This window comes from Protopterus annectens, chromosome 16.part0 (assembly GCF_019279795.1).
Source record: "Protopterus annectens isolate FY-2018-M chromosome 16.part0, PAN1.0, whole genome shotgun sequence".
NCBI classification, from domain to species: Eukaryota; Metazoa; Chordata; order Ceratodontiformes; family Protopteridae; genus Protopterus; species Protopterus annectens.
In genome coordinates this window covers 120,162,732-120,184,228 of record NC_056750.1, presented here as the reverse complement: position 1 = coordinate 120,184,228, position 21,497 = coordinate 120,162,732, and the positions used below count along the sequence as shown (strand labels likewise).

The window sequence follows — 21,497 nt, the reverse complement described above, 5'->3', positions numbered from 1 at the left end:
GACCTGGTTCCTCCCTGTTTGTTTATGTACCAGACTACTGACATGTTGTCCGTCTGGATTGCAATAGTCCCCAGAGCACCGCCCTCATCTCTAGGACATTGATATGCAAAGCGGTCTCTAGGGAAGTCCACGTGCCTTGGACGGTTCTGCCCGAACAATGCCCCCCCACCCGAGGCAAGAAGCATCCGTGGGCAACATGGCTTGGGGTGGGGGAATCACAAAGGTTCTCCCTTCCCTCAGTTCTCACGCGTGGAGCCACCAAAGAAGGGAGTCCTTGCAAACTCTGCTCAGTGGTATCAGAGTGTTCAACGGGTGGAGTAATAGCGACCACTGAACTTGAAGGGTCCACTGCAATACCCTCATCCGTAGACATGCATGAAGGGAGAGACCAATCACCGCTGCCATAGACCCTAGTGCCCTCAGGACTAACTCTGCTGCTGGAGCAGGACTCTGAAGAAGGACTAGTACCTGAAATGACAAGCTGCTCAGCCTGTCTGAAGTTAGAGTAGCTCGAGAGATACGGGTATCCCACCTGGCCCCTATGAACTCCAGGACCTGAACGGGGCAAAGAAAGGATTTCTGTAGATTCACTGACATGCCTAAGCTCTGGGCAAGAGTCAGAGCGTAATCTCTTGCCACGCAGAGCTGATGCCTGTTGGCGGCGGTAAGGAGCCAGTCGTCTAGGTACGGGAAGACCTGAATGCCCTGAAGTCTCAGGTGGGCTGCAACCACTGCCATGACTTTGGTGAACACCCTGGGGGCTGAGGTGAGGCCGAACGGAAGAACCCTTAACTGATAATGACTGGCTCCCAGCCGGAAGCGGAGAAACCTTCTGGATCGTCTGTCCATCAATATGTGGTAGTACGCATCCTTGAGGTCTATAGAGCACATCTAGTCGTTCTCCCGCAGAAAGGGGAGAATTGATTGGATGGTGACCATCCAGAATTTTTCCCTGGGAATGAACAGGTTCAGAGCGGAAAGGTCTAGAATGGGTCTTAGGTCCCCCGTCTTCTTTGGCACCAAAAAGAACCTGGAGTAATAACCCAATCCGGACTGGTCTGGGGGGACGGGCTGGATGGCTCTTTTTTCTAGCAACTTCGACACTTCTGAAGCCGCTGCCTCCCTCTGATCGGGTGGTACATCGGGGAGGCGTCTGGTCATGGGGGGAAGGTTTATGAAGGGGATGGAATAACCTCTGGATATGATACGGAGCACCCATCGATCTGTCGTAATGGACTCCCAATTTGACAAGTGCTCCGTTAACCGCCCCCCGACTGCCTCCAGAGAGGGACAGCCGGGTAAGCCCTCAGGGCTGCTGCGCGGGTCTGTCCGAGAAAGGTTCTCTAGACCCGAAGTTACGCGGTCCCCCTCTGCCTCTGGGCCGGCGCCCACCTTGTCCTCCTCTGCCTCTAGAGGACAAGGGGTCCGAAGCTGGATGGGACTGCTGAGACTTGCAGAACCACAGCTTCTTTTGGCCCCTCTGATTCCTTGAAAAGGATCGTTGGGGATTAGAGAAGCGGACTCCGACGGCAGACAGCGTCTTCCCGTCCTTCTCGCTTTGGACCAGCGTTTCACGAACGGTCTTGCCGAAAAGAGAAGACCCGTCAAAGGGCACATTCACAAAGGATGCCTTGAAGGGATCCACGAAATCGGAAAGACGGAGCCAGGTGTGATGCCGCAAGACGACCCCGGCTCCACTGGCCCTAGCGGCTCCCTCCGTAGCATGGGAGAGTAGCCGCATGGACGTGTTAGATATGGATTTTACAGTGGCCATACGAGTCGAAAAAAACATTCTTGTCCTCAACCGACATGGACGCCGGGGGGGGCTGCAGCATATTCCTTAATCAATCTCGCTGTAGCCTAATGGTATGTGCCATATAGTTCAGTGCCCTTATCGAGTAGGTCGCTGAAGCAAACATCCGCTTCCCAATGCGGTCTAGCGCTCGAGATTCCTTATCCGGTGGGTGAACCGAAGAACTCTCCTGTGCAAGTTCTCTCTTGGTGGCAGCCGCCACCAACATGGCATCAACAGGAGATCCCTTGGCCCAAGACTGTCTATCCGTTGGGGGGCTAAGGACCTTGTCGGGTCGTCTCAGGATTGGCTCCACGGTGCCGGACTCCTTCCACGCCCTGGTAGTAATTAAGTCTACCAGGGGGTCAGCCAGAGGAGACACCCAGGAGGTAGACGGGCCTGCCTCAAATGCCTCCAGGAACACGGATTCATCCGAGGAAGGTTTTTGGGTAGACCACCCCCCTCTAATACGCAACATTTCCATGATGTTTCTGAAGGAGACATCTTTGGGGGGTGACCTTGGGGAACCTTCCCCTTCATCTAAATCCGTGTCGGTGGTGACGGACTCAGGGGAGTCCAGGTACCTCCTTTTACCCCTACGTTTACGAGGGACCTCCTTGGTGGGACTGTCCGAAGAGGGCTCGTCAACGGGTTCTTGTTCCTCCAAGAGAACCAGCTGGAGGGCTTGAGCAGGCTGTCCCAATGGTCGGATGACGGAGGATAGACCCACATGCAGCAGGGGTATGGGAGGAACCGAAGCCCGAACCGGGGACCTGGAGGACCTCGACAGTACCCTCTCCACTACCTCAAAAGCAGAAGGAGAACTACTCTCGCCAGACTCCGAAAGTAATCTCCTTGGCTCCGAGGTAGGGATCGGGGTTGGGGCCGATGCAATCGAAGCCGAGAGAGAGGTATGCTCCGAACCCAGCGGCGCCGAAGACACACCAGCTCCCACGGATGCGACGCTCAGCCCTCGGCCCCAAGAACTCAGATCTGACACACTCGAGGGCACAGTCGGCATCGAAGAGACCGGAGCTATCGGCGCCGACGAATCCCCGGCTCTGAAAGGGTCCGGATCTGATGACTCCGAGACCCGAAAATGAGTCGGAGAAGGAGTGATCGGAGCAAAAATAAGGGCCGCACTCCCCCCAAGAGGGGGGGAGGCAAGAGCACCCCCATCTGCATTTGGATCTGTATGACTAGACGCATCATCCGATCCATGCCCACGTCGGTGAGGCTTCTGGTCGACCTAGAAGAAGTCGTCGAGGCGGGCCAGGTGGGCCGCCTCGACGACCTCGAGGGAGGCCGATGCTCCTCCTCCGGCTCCGGTAAAAAACATGGCGAACGGCGCCAAGAGGGGGAGGATCTGGAGACCCTCGAGAGAGACCTAGCCAGCTTAAATGGTGGGGCTGAGGGTTGAGTCTCAGCCCGCCTTTTCTGAGACTTGTGACCTTCCTTGTCCTTGTGCCTCTTCTCTTTGGAGGAAGAGGCACCAGAGTCCCCCGAGCTCAAACCCAAAGAGGGAGGTTGAGTCCCCGGTTGAGCAGGGGGCGCAGAAGGCACCGGGGCTGCCAAGGCAGCCTGAGCCTGAGCGGGAGAGGAAGAAGAAGACGATTCCTGGGAAACAAGCCCGCCAGGATCCAGGATCAGCTTATTCTTCCTGTCCCTAAGTGCCCGGGGGTTAAAGGCCACACATATTGAGCAGGACGTAGATAAATGGGCCACCCCCAGGCATAAAACGCACTGAGTGTGGCCATCAGCTGGAGAAAGCTTATGGCCACAGTCAGTACACTTTGAAAAAACGGGTTTGGGCCCTTCAGCCATTTTGACTAACACTCACACACGCACACCCAAACACTAAGGGGGGAGGGGTGTCACACAGAAAAACACTAACTTTAAAAAATAACGAGTATCTAAACTAAAAAACCCAGGGATACTACTCACACATACACTAAAAAAATACAATCTTCCCAGTTGAGAAAAAAGTTTAAGAAAAGTAACGATCTCACCAAAAGCCAAGGAGCTCTTCAAAGGTAGTTGCTTCAGCCACGGCAAAAAATGATCTGAGGTAATACAGCATGTAGCAGGGAATTATGGGTAGGGGAGGAGCTAGGAGCTCGGATCTTGTAGCTTGGAAAGCTGCCGGCTCGGATCCAAGGTCGGATCCGATACCCACAGGTTGCACAGCAAATGAAGTAACTACTTCAGATCAAGAAGTTATGTACTCACATCGTTCCATCTATGTTGTCTGCCTCAATCTTCATCAAACTTGTGTGTCTCAGTTCCGAGCTCAGAACCAACTCGGCCGTCAGCAAGCTTAGGATTCCCAGCTAGAGCTCCTCCCACCCTACCCATACTGCCTACCTCCTCTCAGATACCTCAGAACGAGTTTGCTGCAATATTCTTAGAAAAGAAAAATACATTCTAAACACACACAAACAAAAAAAACAAACAAGCATAAAAAAGATGCTCAGGAGCTCAAAACAGGAACAAAGGTTCCCAGTATAATCCATCAAGCCCTTCAGAGATAAGGAAGGGGAAGGAGGGAGGTAAAATTAAAGACTGAAGCAGACAACACAGAAGGAACGTTATGGTGAGCATATAACTTCTTTATCTGATGTTGTCTGTTCAGTCCCCAGCTACATAGATCTGGGTGGCCTCATGGGAAGATATTCCGGAGAACTGCAGAACCAAAAGCAGCCCTTGTTCCCGGATATGTCAAGTTTGTAATGTGAAATAAAGGTGTGGGAGTTCAACTGTGAAGGAGCTGCACAAATATCTTCTAAAGAAACTCTAGATCAAAAGGCCTGGGATGTGGCTATGGATCCCATGGAGTGAGCTCTGACTGGTTTAGGTAAAGGAACATTGTTTAATGAAAACACGAGTAATAAAAATCTCTTAACCATTGAGCAATACTAGCTCTAACAACAGCTTTCCGTTTTTGGAATCCGAGAAAGCGACACACAACTGATCAGATTTCCTGAAAAGTTTTGGTCCTATCCAGGTAGAAGCACAACTGTCTATGAACATCTAAAACATACAACATATATTCACCCTTATTTTGGAAGTTCGGAAAAAACACAGGGAGATTAATGGTGTTTATCGATGCAACCTTTGGTAAGTAAGGTAACTCTGTCTTTATGAAAGATAATATAGGGAGGTTTGGAAGATGGTGTTGGAAGCACTGAAACCCTCTTGGCTGATGTAGTAGCCATTAACAAGGCTGTTCTACAGGACAAGAATTTCAACTCTGCCTTAGCAGCAGGTTCAAAGGGAGGTAAAATCAGAGCTTGAAAGAACCAACATAAAGTCCCACGAAGGAGTAGGATCTTTGATAGGAGGTCAAAGAAGAAATGTACCCTTGAGAAAGACTTTGTAAAGTCTAGAATAAACTTAGGTTGTAGCATTCTCCCCAATGTGAAAACTAGAAATGGCTGCTAATTGAACTGTGATAATAGAGAAGTTGGCCCCCGAATGAAAAAGACCAGCCAAGAAATCCAAGACTGCCGAAATGGGTGCTGTAAGCAGATCAACGTGATGCTGTGGGCCCAAAGGAAAACTTTTCCACTTACTTTTATAAATTTTCCAGGTACAAAACTTATGGGAAGAAATGATAATCTTCTGGACTGGGGAAGAAAGCCTCGACTGTCTAGCCATCATCGGAAATGGGGAAAACATGCAGTTAGTTTCAAATTGTGAAGATCCAGATGAAATTTCTATGAAGAGTGAGACAGATGGTTCTGACATGGTTCCAAAGTCCACAGAGGCCAAATTAGGTGAGATCACAGGAAGGTGAACCAAAATAAGGGGCAATGAGGGTTACTTTGCTCTTCAACCTGCATGCCTTCTGAAGAAATTTGGGAATCAGAGGAAGAAGAGGAAATGCATAAAGTAGACGAGGAAGCCAAGCATGGACTAGAGCATCTCTTGGTGACTGCCCCAGTAGGGATCAGGGCAAAGTACCTGCTGCATGTTGTTAAAGGGAGAGGCAAAACGATCACAGCAGGGTTGACACACATCTGAGGAAAATCCGGTTTGCCACTGTGATTCAGCCACTTGTGAGGCATCAACAGTACTTTGCTGATCCTCTCCACCAATATGTTGTGCTCCCCCAGAATGTGCATTGCAACTAGAAAGTCGTTGGTAGAGACAGCCCACTACGCACTCTCATTGCTTCTCGACAAAGGGGATGGAATTTCATTCAACCTTGTTTGTTGAGGTATCACACAGAAGACATGCTGAGATACCACACAAAAGACATGTTATCGGTCTGAATCGCAATAGTCTCCAGAGGAAAAAGGGAGTGAAGGGCTTGCAACACTAAAAGCACCAACCTCCTCTCTAAGCTGCTGATATGAAGAGTCTCCTGAAAAGTCAATGTGCCTTGAATTGTCCATCCCAGGTAATGTCCCCCCAACCCAGCTGGTAGGCATCTGTGATCAATGTGGTGACGGGGGTGGGAAGAATGAAAGGTCCACCCTGAGACACTTCTGCATCATGACATCACCACAAAAGAGAATTTCTGCACATTCGAGACAGTCTTAAAGGATGACTGAGGGGATGATGTAGAAGGAACCACTGGACAGACAACATCCACTAAAGAACTCTGATATGTAAGCAAGCTGTCAGTACTAAAGTTATTGTTGCAGCCATGGAACCCAGAGCCCTGAGAACAAGATCTGCTAGAGGAACTGGCACCACTGGCATTTGCCTGATATGTGTCCATAGTGAAAGAATCCTGTCCAGTGCAAGATAAGACAAGGTTATGTTTCTATCTAAGCAGGCTCCTATAAAATCTATCATTTGCACAGGTTGCAACTGTGACTTCTGAAAGTTTATAGTGATCCCTAAGCTTGGGGTCAGTTACAAGAGAAAATCTCTGGCCTGGACCAGTAGATGCCTGGATGGTTCGACTAGGAGCCAGACATCCAGGTAAGGAAACGTGGAATCCTACAGTATGAGGTGAGCTGCAACCACTGCAACACATTTGGTGAACACCCTGGGGGCTGTGGTGAGTTCAAATGGAAGCACACAAAACTGGTAGTGATTGCCTCCCTGCCTGAAATGGAGATACCTTCTGGAGCATCTGTTCATTTTGATGTGATAGTATGCATCCTTCAGGTCAACTGTGCACATCCAGTCGTCCTTCTGCAGAAAAGGAAGGATAGACTGAACTTCGTGTGTCTCAACTATTTGTTCAGGCAAGTCAGATCCAGTATGGGTTTGAGATCCTCTGCTTTCATTAGAACTAAAAGGAATCAGGAGTAAATCCCTGACCTGTGCAGGTCTGAGGGGATCTCCTAGATTACTTTTTTTTGGAGCAACTTTGCAATTCCCAAAGTTGCTGTCTCTCTCCGATTGGGTGGAACATCAGAGAGGTGTTGTTTTGGTTTGGCGGGGCCAAAAAGGGAATGGAGTAACCTCTGGATATGACAACTTGCACCCATCAGTTGTTGGTGATGACTAACCAGGCTTCTGGTTGCAAGGAACATTCCCCCCTCCGACTGCCTCCACAAAGGGACAGTTGGGCAACACCTCAGGGATGCTGCAAGGGACTTCTCAGAGGGAAAATCCAGAGACCATGATTCAGCATACCCCCACCCAACGGGCAGCATCTACCACTCAAATTATTCCCTCTTCTGCTCCTAGGAGGAAAAATTGCCCTAAGTGTCCTGGAAAGGACCCAAGGATTTTCTGAACCACAACTTCTTTCCCTCACAATGATTCCTGGAAAAGGACTTTTGCAGGGTAGAGAAGCAGATTCAGAAGGCAGAGAGTGCCTTTTCCCTTTTTGCTGCAGAAGATTGTTTCATGAAAAGCCAGTCCAAAGAGGGAGGAACTGCCAAAGGGGCATTGACAAAAGATGCCTTAAAAGCTTCTGCAAAATCATACAACAGCATCCAGGCATGGTGGCAAATGGCAATGCCTGAACCAGCTGCCCTAGAGCTGCCCTCAACTGCATGAGAGATCGGCCTCATGGATGTTGCAAGCAAAAACCCCAGTCACTCACAGCTGCAGGCAATAAAAGTCTCCTGTTTTTAAACACAAATCCAGTGTAGAGTCAAATCCAGTAAAAACTCACAGCTGCAGACAATAAAAGTCTCCAGATTTTAAACACAAATCCAGTATACAGTCAAATTCAGTAGAAAATAATGATCCAAAGGCGAAGTAATATCAAAGATTTAATAAAAAGTGAGCGCTTTCGCGGTACACCTGACTGCTTCATCAGATTTTAAAAGTGCATACAATACAGCAAGCTGTTTAAATACTATGGTTAACCAATCACAACTTTAAGCAGCATATTCATTAAGAATTCAAAGTGTATACACACACAAAAAACACAATAATAATAAACATTCTAAAACACAGGATTAAATTCAAATTCTTCTCAGTGTTTAAGTGCACATGCTTTTAAGAAAGGTTGAAGGGAAACTTTACTATTTAAACCAGGTAGTTTGTCTGCTTTAAAGAACATTATCCATCTTTGTTCATTTGCTTCTGTAATGTTCTTTATGTCCCCTCCTCTCATGTTCTCATGTATAACTTCCAGAACAAAGAATTTAAAGACATGTTCATTACCCTTTTCTATGACATGTTGTGCTAATGCACTTTCTGACTTCTTGTTTTTAATATCCCTTAAGTATTCCAATATTCTTTCTTTAAGGCTACGATTCATCTTAACTATATAAAACACAGATCATACAGTACAGAAACTAAAATAAATAATGTTTCTCGTTGTGCACTCTGCATAAAAATTAAATTCTATCCTTACATCTAGTTGGTGGTGTGTAAAGTGACTGCCACTAAAAATGTGTTTACATGCTAGGCAATTTCTACAGGAATACGTGCCTAGCCTGTCAAAATATATAAATCTATTATCACTGTTGACCTTATAACACAAATGTCTCTTCGGTGACTTGTTATTAATAAAAGAAAAACTTGGATGGGTTGTTAATTCATCCTTCAATTCATCTATAGTACTCATAATATTCCAATTTCTTTTTATCATAGTGCAGAAAGTGCCTATGTCATTGGAATATGGTAATGTTACTCTGAGAGAGTTGTTAATAGTACAATTATCTGTTTCTAACCTCTTATTATTTTCGTGTTTCTTCATGTTCACCATAATATGATTTACATCTAGTAGCCCTGTGATCCCATGCATTACTTATGCAATTATCTATGTCTATTTCTTTATAACCTCTATCGAGGAATTTCTGTTTTAGGTCAAGCAGAGCTAGTTTAAGTTGTGAATCATTGTACAAGCGCATAACTCTATATACTTGCCCCTTAAGTACAATGCACTTTATGTGGTTAGGATGCATGCTCTTATTATGCAACAAGCTGTTTTTTCTCATGGGTTTTCTGTATAGGCTAGTTCTAATTCCTTGTAGTGCATCTTTATTCATCTTAACATCTAAGAAATCTATCTCTTGATTTGAATATCTGTAAATGAATTTCAGAAAATTGGTGGTTTGATGTAAATATAAAATAAATTCTTTTCATTTCTCTTCTGTATTATTCTATAGCATAAGAATATCATCCACAAAACGAACGTACCATTTTATGGAATCTTTATAGTTGTCGTTTCGGAGAACTTCATTAGTTTCCCAATGTGCCAGGACCAGGTTGGTGTAGCTGTTGGCACAAGGTGCGCCCATGCCAACCTTTTGTAGAAAGAATTCATTATCAAAGGTAAACACATTATTCTCCAAAATAATTTCTAATAATGCACATAATAGCATAACTTTATTACAGTTCATACCTTTTCGGGTCAGAAATGTTCTTATATTATCTATGCCCCAAGTATTAGGTATCACTGTAAAGAGCGATTCAATGTCTAAAGCCACAAACATGTATAGGTTCATTGGTTGGTACTAGGCTATCGGTCCTAGGGCCTATACAAGTCTAGCAGTAACAATTCCCTGGATATTTCTTCCCACAATATTTACTTCTCTGGCCCCTGTCTAGCAGGGCGACTGACATGATCCCCGGGGTGAATTTCCTATCTCCCATCCAATCATCAAGGTTCCTTTTGAAGAAGAGGGCCAAGGAGGTGCTCTGCTTGAGATGTATGGGTAGTCTATTCCAGAGTATGGGGAGTATCTGGGTCAGGAACCTATCCCTCCAGCATGTTTTATTCATTGTGATGACAAGGTTTAGATACCTGGTGACTCTGAGGGATTGGGATTTCTTTAAGTGGAGCATGTCCAACAGTTCAGGGTTTGACATGGCCTTGTATGTTAAGCAGAGGTCGCCTCTGAGTAGATGATATGCCACAGAGTATAGCTGGAGTTTTTTTAGACGGTCAGCATATGGCATCTGCTTTAGGCCTGTGATTCTTTTAGTGAGGTATTTCTGTGGCCTTTCCAGCTGTTGCAGATGTCTTGTGAGGTACATACCAAACAGGGAATTATACTCTATAACGGGTCTAATGAGGGATGAGTACAGTGGGACAATGACCTCCTTTTTTCTGGATGAAAAGCCCTTAGTGATGAGGTGTGCCACATACAAGGATTTCCTGACTGTTGTACCGATGTGGTTATCGAAAGTGAGACCACTGTCCACCCGTGTCCCTACGTCTCTCATCACATTTTTGATGTTTAATGTACTGCCACCTATGTGGTAATTCATGGGTACATGTTTTTTTCCAAAGGGGATAACTATACATTTCTTGGCATTAAGCTTGAGCCCATGGCTCTGGCACCAGGCATCTGTTTCTGTAAGGCCCTTTTGTAGAATATCCACATAATTTGGGGATTCAATAATGGCTCCCAGTTTGCAGTCATGTGCGAACTTTGTTAGCCAGAGTCCCTTAGTGTTGGCCTGTACTTCAGAGAAGTAGATGCCAAACAAGAGTGGCCCCAGGACTGAACCCTGAGGTACTTCACTTGTCACTTGTCTGGAGCTGGATTTGGAGTCAGCTACTTTTACAGTCTGGGTTCTGTCAGTAAGCCAGTTGGCAACCCATCAAGTGATGTAGGGATTTATGCCCAGCTTAGTACGTTTATCTATGATTCCAGAATGGGGGATGGTGTTGAAGACCTTGGCGAGGTCTAGATAGGCTGTGTGGACCGACTTACCCTCGTCCACAGCTCTGGAGACTGATTCGAAGAAGTCAGTCAGATTCAGGAGACAAGATCGTCCCTTCACAAACCCAAACTGGGTGGGGTCCAGTGTTTGAAGGTTGCCAATGTCATTATTTATAAGTTCCATGATAATGCGTTCCATGCCCTTGCAGATCAGGCTTGTCAGTTTGATGGGATGGTAGTTCCCAGGATCCAAGGCGGATCCCCCCTTCTGGAGTGGGATAACTGCAGCTGTGCGCCACTCAGTGGGCACGAAGCCTGAGGTGAGGCTATGATTAAACATGACACTTAGGTGAGGTGCCAGTTCATTTTGTAGTTCATGTAGTACACAGCCTGGGATGTCAACTGGTCCCATGGATGGTGTATTCTTAGCTTTGGAGACTGCGGTTTCTGCCTGTTTGGCCATGATTACCGAAATCTGGCAATCTTTTGGTATTGAGATGGGCCCTTTAGGGGGTGAGAGGGGGGTGAAGTTGGCACTAAATCAATCTGCCAGGATACTGGCAATATCCTCTGGATCAGTATATTTAATGCCACTCTGTTGTAGCTCAGAGCAGATCTGAGCATTGCCATTTAGATTCTTGACATAACTATAGAATGTCTTGTGATTGTCTTTGGAATTTGTGGCAATTTTATTTTCATAACTAGCTTTTGAGGATTTTATGAGGGATCTCAGCTTCTTACTGAGGCTGGTGAGGGAGTTTTTTGTATCCTGGGATTTTTCTCTTTTCTGCAACGGTTTCTTTCTTCTGTTGTATAGTTTGTTTAAAGCAGGGGACCACCAGATTGGCTTCCTTTTTTTGGAGAAGATCATCTTGGTTCTATCTGGGATGGCACAATTCATGCACGAGTGGATGTGCTCGTACAGTGCCTTAATGTAGGATTCTACAGTCGAACTTTCAGATCCCGTCTGCATGGGTGTCATGAAGTTTGTCACTTCTGACTTCAGTAGCATGAAGTTGGCTTTGGAGAAGTTTTAAAAGGAGGTTTCCTTACTGGGGGGTGGGGGTGGGATGTGGATGTCAAGGGTGATTTGCTTATGGTCAGACCTGACCAATGAAGGGGTGACCACTGGTGTGGAGCATCTATCTCCCATGTTGGTAATGACCAGGTCTAGGATACTGGAGTCCATGGTGGGACAATGGATTAGTTGATCCAGGGCGTTGAAATTTATGAATTTCAAGAACTGTTGGGAAAAGGAGTTGGTACCCGAGTAGTTTTCTCAGTTAATGGCAGGGTAGTTGAAATCACCCAGTGTTAGGGTGTTTTCCAGTATGTTTAGAAAGGTGTAGTGAGAATCTTGGGGCATGGTGGGGGATCTGTAGCAATTTGGATTGCAGTCTTACCTAGTGCTAGTTGCACCTGGAGAATTTCAGATGCACTGTGTTGGGCAACTAGCCTGGAGGTGTGAATATGGACACTCCTCCACCTTTAGTGTTTCAGTCTTGGTTTTGTGGCCGAAAAGTGTGGTAAGAGTTGTAGCCTGGGACTGCAGGGGTGCTCTCTGGAGCCTTGAACCAGGTCTCAGTTACTGCATAGATATCGATGTTCTCCATTTTTAGGAGTGCCTCGAGAGAGTGCATTTTGAGGTTTAGACTTCTAGCATTGAGTAGCATTACCTTCAGATTTTGCATGCTTGTACCTGTTACGGTGGTGGTTTTATCCTTTGATCCTTGCCTAAAAAGGCACTATAGGGGTGGCAAGAGCTTTAGCCAGTAACCTGAATCCCAGGGGTGACAGGTGCAGACCATCTCTGGCAAAGCATTGTGGTTTGTCGATCATGTCTTCCCAGGCAGACAGATACTGGATCCCCTTTGAATTACACCAGAAGCTTAGCCAATTGTTGAAGACAATCATTTTGTCCTTATACTGTGGTATCATTCTGGGCAAAGGCAGGATGCTACTCAGGGCTAGGGTCATACCTGCCTGGGCCACATGATCCAAGAACTCTTCCATGTCTCATTTCATGTAGTCCAGGGAGGTACGTCTCAAGTCATTCACTCCAGCAATGACAATGACAGAGTCATATTTGTACTTGTTGTGGAGTGACTTGAGTGCATGCATTATGTGGCGGATCCTGACACCCGACAGGCAGCTGACTGTAATTTTCTCCTTGTTCAGCCTGGTGAGTGGGACATCAGTGTGCCTGACAAGAGAGTCACCTATGACTAAAGTGTTGGGTACATTGTATTGCCTTAGGGGCTGTTGTTGGGTGGCACACTGGTGTTGTGAGCTATGTGTCCCTTTGGTTGTGACTGGCGTTTGTTTGTGTTTCAGCTTAGGAGGTCCTTGTTGCTTGGGCAGGTTAATGTTAAGGGCCTCCGCATATGTGGGTTTAGTGTTGCTATGTGTGGGTGTTGATGGTGTGGGTTTTGAAGGGCTATGAGTTACTTGAGGTGTACTGCAGGTGTTAACCTTCGCCTCTTGACTGTCTAGCATAATCTTGGCCGGAGAAAGCTTTGCTTCCAGTTTGGCTATGTAAGTGCATCTCACGCAGGTTGTAGTGTTGGGTGGTAGAAGGAAAGGATTGTCTGTGTACATGAGGCAGTAGCCACATTGCCCCAGTATGCCCAGATTCACCAGGTGGACAGGAGAAATCACCGGAAGCTGACTCTTGGACATGCCTGTTTAGGTGCTTTTTTTGTAAAGTATAAGAGCTGTTTTCCCTTACCTTTGCAAGGTACTTTGCAGTTATAGGCTGTTTAGAGCCTACGATTAATTTCTCCTTATTGACAAGGAGAGTTGAGTGCTTGTATCAGTTTCAGGCTTCCTAGTGCTTTCCAGCAGGTTCTACAGCAAGTGCTAGTCCCAGGGGTTCAGATTTTAGTGCTACTACTGAGAAACCTGCTAGTTCTAAGGGAAAATTTGAAGAGCAGACTTTCTGGCATCTGGAATAGTTTAACTGTAGCCTCGCAGTGCTGCACGATGCGAAAAATGTGCAAACACACGTTTTTCTTAAGCCAAAAAGATGAAAGGGATATAAATCGGACCAAAAAGGCTAATAAAATTACAATTTCGAAGCTAGAAACCACTCCTCTAGTGTTAGACAGGCAGTACAATGCTCACCACTCCCACTGTTAAGCAGTAGGACTTCCCTCTACCACAGCAAGGTCTGGATAGCTCTGAACACAGAAAGGTCTGGATAGCTCTGAACACAGAAAATAAAGTCCAGTATTCACCTTGTATAGCTGGCATTTTAGAATATATATTCTGCATGAACATCTTTGTGTCTCTAAGCACAGTATTACAACCTTCAAGAAAAGGGTGCAGGTTTTTTTCTACAAATATAGAGAGGGGCTCCATAGCCCTATTGGTCACATTGGTGGTGTGGTAGACTGTTTATGTATTTTAGGTAGACCACACATGTTTGCTACCAATGGATATTTAACAGTAAAATAATTAAACAAATGTTCTGATATCATACATGTAATTAATAAATCAAACACCAAAATGAAATTTTATCAATAATCCCGTTCACAGTGCTTCTAAAAATAGAAATACATGTGTTCTCATCATTTAAAGGACTCTGAATTTGTTGTAAATATAGATCTCTATCTAATACTACAACCTCCACCTTTGTCAGTTGGTCTAATTTCTATGTATGACATTTCCTTTAATTCATTCAGGGGCTGGTACTCCATTTGAGATATATTAAAATAGCTGGTTTTAGTACCTTTACAGAATACTTCCCTAATCTCATGTTCATACACTTCTAGGAAAGTTTCTATAATAGAATGTGTTGGGGGGATGTATGTGCTTGGTTTCTTAAAAACTTCATAACAGTTATTATTGCCTTTAAACATAGTATGCAGGGTAAGCTTTCTACCAAACAATTTCAATTCTCTCAATATGTCAACCATATTTGCTTTCTGAGAAGGTATAAAGTTTAAACCTTTAGTCAGTAACAACATATGTGCCTCAGACAGTAAAACGATTGTGTCGTTTCCAGCTCTTCCCTTTCCCAATTGGATCGTTCACACAGTTCAGGCGCTGCAACTTTGACCAGTGAGGTCTTATCGTTGAGGGCACTAAGGATCGTATCCGGTCTTTTAGGGATACCTTCTGCAGCACCTGGTTCCTTGCATACCCTTGCAGACACCAGGTCCAGGAGGGGATCTGTGGTCAGGACACCTAGGATGTTGATGGGCCCATCCCGAAGGCCTCCAAGAACACTGACTCATGCGGGGTGGAGTTTGGGGCCAACCAACCACCTCTCTGGCGAAAAATCTTTAAAATGTCTCCAAAGGAGACATTGGGTGGAGATCTGACAGATCCATCCCCTTCATCGAAGTCAGTGTCTTTTATGAGAGAGATTCCTCTAGGGAATCTAGGTGCCTCCTTTTGCACCTTTTCTTCCAGGGAATCTCCTCGGTGGGGTGTTCCAGGGAGGTGTAGGAAAAAGTCTGGGCTTCCCTAAGTGAGAGAGACTGGAGGCCCTGAGGAACTGGCTGCCCCAGTGGCAGAAGAGAGGTCTCCAATGCAGAGCCCAGGAGGAGAAAGGCTGGATCCGAAATAGTAGGGACAGGCGGTCTCCAAGAGTGGAGAGAACCCTCTCCACCACCTCAAAGGCAGAAGGGGTACCGGCGTCTCCAGGAAGCCTGCTCTGTCCCAAATGATCAGGAACAGACTGTCCCCAGTCACCAACAGCCCTCCGCTCTGAGGGGGGGAGATGGCACTGAGCTGTTAAACGCAGAGGCACCGAGGGGGAAGCGACAACTCCGAGAACTTTGAAGTTGATGTCATCCCCACAAACTTGACACTGAGACTTCGGCTCTGCGACGCAGTCGGAACTGAAGGCAAGGAAGCAGTCAGGCTTGAAGTAGTAAGGACTATCAGGCCTGCAGACCGGCACTAGGGGCTGACGAATCTGAGAGCTCCAAAACAGAAGGCCAAATTGGATAAGGAGAGACAGTCCTGCAGGGAGAAACTCTGCTCATGGATCCTGTAGGGGATGGAGCTGGGACGACCCCATCTGAATTTGTGTATGGAGAAACTTCCTCATCAATCTGTCCACCTTGTTCTCTGACAGGCTCCAAGAGGACCTGATGTATTATGACAAAAAGGAGGGTCTGGAATGATGTCTGAGTGAAGCAACCCTTGGAGACAAGCTAGGTGTCAAAGGCTCTGGCCCAGAAGAGGGAGCAAGGTCACAAGGCGGACAGGAAGACACTAGTACTGGAGCCAAGGACCTCTGCTACGAAGGTCTCGGGGCCTTCTTTGGAGGCTCTGACTCAAAAGACACAGAGGGGTCCGGGGACACTTTTTTTATGGTCCCTGGCCTCCTTAGATTTTTTGGTGGGGATTTGAGCCCATGTAACAGAAGCAACGGCAGGCGGAGGAGGAGGAGGAGAATAAGAGCCCTGAGCACAAGCTTATTTCTTCTTTCTGCAAGGGCCTGGGGAAGAAAGGCCTTGCAGACACAGCAAGCCACATGTAGGTAGGCAGGATCCAAACAGTAAACACACTCCCTGTGGGCATCAGATATAGGGATCCTGTGCCCATAGGAAGTGCATTTTTTAAACGCAATGGGTTTGTCAGATTTCTCTGACATGATAGCAGAGAAGAAAAGGGAAGGAGAAAGAAAGAGAACGCGACAACCACAAGCAGAAAAACACTACACTACAACTACGGAAATATACACTAACTTTTTTTTTTTTTTTTTTTTTTTAAACAGGCAGAAAGACAATGAATGGTAGGAAAATAAAAAAGGTCAGAAGACCACGTATGGCTGACTAAATTACTTTAGCAACACCAGAGAAGGAGCTCTAACAGGACCACAATGCTTTTGCTAAGCATGCCAAATGACATCTGAGATATCTGAGAGAAGCTAGACAGTATGGTTAGGGTGGGAGGAGACCTAGCTTGGAATCCTAAGCTTGCTGACAGCTGAGTCGATTCCAAGCTCGGAACCAAGACCCACAGGTTTGACAGACAACATCAGATCATTGTTTTCCTTGTGTCCATTTTAACCCTTCGTGACATAAGTAGCTTCAAAAATTTAAAGACATAGTTTGCAATTTTAAAACATGCCATTAAAAGTTAGTACATATATGAGGAAAAAATCCTTTATTATAAATAAATTGTTACATCTAAACCAAGCACAACTCTTTAACTGTGCTTGTACAACAGGAAAAAATCAAATTAACATATACAGGATTCAATATCGCCTACATTAAGTGTACACTGTTCTGAGTTAAAAGATAACACAGACATAACACACTTTCTTCCTTCTATTTTTAGTTTTCCTACTGACATTCTTACAGCTTTAAATATTGACAGGGGTTCATAAACGTTACCACAAAGTGTAGACTACATGTATACTTAAAGTAATCTTTTGGAGTGACTAGAAAGAACAAAAAATGAGATAAGAATGTTCCTAAATACCTATCATGTACACTTGGTGTAGGCTTTATTGGATCTGGGCAAATCAAATAATGTATATTTAGTGTAATATTCCAAATGGGTGGCCACGGTGGTGCAGTGGTTAGCGTTGCTACCTCACAGCAAGAGGTTCTCCGGTTTGATCGTTGGATGGGGTGCCTTCTGTGCGGAGTCTGATTGTCCTCCCTGTTTTCGCGTGGGTTTCTTCCAGGTGCTCTGGTTTCCTCCCACATCCCAAGGACATGCTGTAGGTGGATTGGACACTCTAAATTGGTCCTAGGTGTCAGTGTGTGTCTTCTGTGGAAGGCTGGGCGCCAGGCTGGCAACTCGACACCGTAAAAAACTCCACTGCCAATCATGAGCGGACAGGTGACCCACTGTGGTGACCCCTAACCAGGAAAAGCTGAAAGAAGTGTCCAAATGGTAAATATTCATGAGGGAATAAATAACTTATTAAAACGAGGGTAAACCTGGATTAGTAAATAATTTAATAATTAATTTTGTAACTTTTATTTTGAATTTTGCTGTCTGTATCTTTATGAGAAGGTGATCGAAACATGCTATTGTTACTATTTGTTGAAATTTATACTTTTTTATTAAAAGAATTTGTCAACTTGTGCGGTCCAGTTTTATTCGCCCTTTCTAGCCCGTTTGGATGTTCTGGGTCACAGAGTACTTCTTTTTGCTTTACATTACTTAATCAACAAATGTGAATTTTTCATTTTAAGGGATTGTGATTTTGCTGTGTGGAATTTCACCCACAGGGATCTGTCAGACAGATTCCACTCTACCTCTTGCAGAAGTGATGCACTCCATAATAACACATGTCCTGATGCAAGTGTACTACCAGTGCATGACTTAAGTGTATGACTACTACATGGAGTGCGGTCAGGACATGATGCAAGTGTACGGTCAGTGTAAGAGTACACAAGATGACTGGGACTACCTCAAATAAGATTTTAATAACCCAGGAATTAACTCCATGGCATAGACAGCTGGACCCCTGGCTATGTTCCTAGATGGCCTGGAATGGTGGAGGAGCTGGTTTATGAGGTACAGAATTGAGCAAATGATGTCAGCTCACCCATCCAGGGGGAAGAAGTCAGTGAAAATCCTACAGTAAATGTACCATCTGAGCAATGCTCACTGCTTCACTTCCATGCACACGCATTTTTTTTTTTGGGGGGGGGGGGGGGGTGGCAGGCTCATGCCAAACTGTCCACCTACTTCAGACAAGTGGGAAGCATGCACCCAAAGCCCTCATAGTATTTTAGCACAGGCAAACATGATGAATGTTAGCTATCAAATCAAGCTTCACTTGCTAAAGGCAAGAGTTGTTCACCAACATGTCCTTTGAATGTGCACCTCACCTTGCTGGGGGTATCCTGTGTCCACTGGGGATTTGCCTCACACAGCCTTCCTGATATATAGTGCCAGTAGGAATGACAGCTGTCTGCTAACATGACAAAACAGCTGACTAGGTCCTCACTTTTTAGTTTTTATGCACCTACAGTCTTCCACCTGTTGATCTGCAGCCACAGTGCCTTCCTGTGTTGACCCTAATGCTGGTATGTGCATCCACATACCTGCACTGATCTGCTACAATGAGAACATTCCTTACGTGCTTATCAGGTTCTTGTGCCTGGAGCTGCAACCTAGAGCTCTCCTTCGTAGGCCTTGCATAATAGGACCAAAACAACTCACTCTCCCCCATGATGGGTGAGTGGACATCAACCACTCACTCCCATTCCTCAACAACTAAATTTTGCAGCACCTGAGGTACTACTCAGATCTGAGGCTCAGTCAAGGCCTTATTTCGCTGCACCACAGAGACATTAAAGTCTTAGCATTTTACTTTTCAGCAGATGATGCTTCTTTTTCTTTTTTTTTTCAAAAAAAAAAATAGAGCAACAACGTTGTTCATTAAAAGGAGCTCGCAAACATACTATTACTAAGAAGGGGAAAACACAAACAGATTAGGTTTCCTAGCTCTCTCAATCCATGTCAGACAGTCATATTTATAGAGTTGTGTCAGTTAAACAAGAAGAAAATGGTACAAATCCTAATACTTTGTAGAACATATTTGTAATTTTTAGGAGACCCTGGTTCAATTAGCATCTCAAGAGCTTGGTAGTGCAGACAGAGAGCATGGGAGTGCCTGCCCTGGGTGCGGGAAGAGCATGCTGGGTAGAGATCTCACTGAACTCTGGTGGACATTGGAGATCATAGCAAGGGAGACTACCTGAGGCAGGGCTTGTGGGAAGGTTAGGGGTAGGCCACTGGGCCCAGGGCAGATGTATCCTCAAGATACTGCTCAATACAGTGATGGCAGCACACTGGAAGGGGTGATAAGACCAGGGACTGTTGACTAGCCACCACATAATGGCTTCCTATGATATGTCCTGTATTTCCATTTAGGACCCTTGCCCTGCAGGTGTTACAAAATGTGCACATTAAGATGGACTCTGAGAAGTTAGGGGCTGATCTGGCACTAAAATCACATGGAGGACAGCCTGCTGGAGCAGCTGGGTAATCCAGGGGTTTTACAGACACATTAACTGGGACAACAGCCAGAGGGTTAAGCCAAAATAAAGGGAGAGGACACATTTCTATACATATTTTTTTCATGCTGGTGCAGAAAGCTGTTACCGTCACAGAACTACTCTCACCACAAAACTACCCATTGCATACTCTAAAGCCCTGAAAAATGATGTAACAACAGCTATTTATTTATTATACTGGTATACATCCCATAGACAATTGTGCTACCAACAAATATTTTGTGAAATGCCTGTGCGTATTGATCTAAACCAACACCTAGTATTTACTCAAAAATCTAAAGTTCTTAGCACACTGACTGTACATACGCTGTATTTTTTGTAGTCTTTTCAGTTCAGTTGAAACACACATCAGAAGAATACATTCTACCAAAACCTTAAAACCTCAATAATGACATATCTAGCAGAACAAAGTGGCCTTGCCCATGTACCCAATTCCACTGCTAAGTCGTCACCTTCTCAGTTTGGCAATTAGTGCAGAAGGCCGAAGCTCTGACTTATGAATGAGTTGCTTCCAGGAACAAGATCTGAAACCTTCCACTTTCATTTGCTTACTTTGTACAAGTACTTTAACCAGACTGCAAATGTGGGCTCCATAATAGTCTCCTGGACTGTATGTCAAGTAAACCAAGTAAGAATACCAAGAAGCCCCAGTGGCCTAATGGATAAGGCACTGGCCTCCTAAGCCAGGGATTGTGGGTTCGAGTCCCATCTGGGGTAAAACAATTTTAAGAGTGGTGATTCAAGTCCCATCTGGTGGGATATAATTTAAAGGCTTAAATTTTGATATAATTTAAAAGGAATTTTAAAGTGCTTCGACTTAAAGGTGTATATCATTAGACATTTTATGGTCCTCATGATCACTAGCCTAGCATTGCTCTTGCATTCTCCAGCAAACCAAATGTCAGAAGATGTTCAAAATTCTACTCTTATAACCACTGAGTCCATGTCTTAAGTGCATAATTGCTTTCTATATATGTATATTTACATGTATGTTTGCATACGACTTCTTAATCAAGTAAGGGAAATTGCCCAAGACCAGTTTACAGCTACAACACAGGCATGCTGACAAAAGACACATAGGACAAAAGGTATAAAACAATTTTAAAACAGCTCACATTAGGTAAGCATCTCAAACAGCAAGCATTAACAAAAGCATCAAAGAGAAACAGTTTGAATTCGGTATACAACAGAAATATGAAGTACTGATATAAGCATTAAGTCAGAACAGAAGGAAAAACCACAAAACACTGGACCAAATATCCAGTAGTTATAAATGGACTTATGTACAATAAATTTAGCATTCAGCAAATGATACCTTTGAGTGTGCAGAATGCAACATTTATATCTTACAATTAAAAAGCGACACAACTCAGAGTAGGAGATGAGATCAGGCTGACATAGTTACTTACAGGTCCATTAACGCTGGATCACAAGATGCTTTGTAGGCGAGGCACAGATCCCCTCTTGTCAATCTGTAGAACGTTGAGTACAAGGATTAGGTTTTGAGGTAGTCTGCAGAGGATGTCTTGACTTTTTGTGATGAATCTCTGCAAATGCCCAGTCAGATGCATACTAATGCATAATCATTGGTTTAATGAGCAGAGTACAATGAAATAAAGACAACTTTGGACCTGGATGTCATACCCTTACTTATACATTCACAACACAGAATGA

At 45.0% G+C, this 21,497-nt stretch overlaps 1 non-coding gene across 1 annotated transcript; it reads left to right on the top strand.

Moving 5' to 3' along the window:
- Nucleotides 1-20,467: 20,467 nt before the first annotated feature.
- TRNAR-CCU lies at nt 20,468-20,540 on the top strand. Its single transcript has one exon. It is a non-coding gene; the product is annotated as a tRNA-Arg (tRNA).
- The last annotated feature ends 957 nt before the right edge of the window (nt 20,541-21,497 follow it).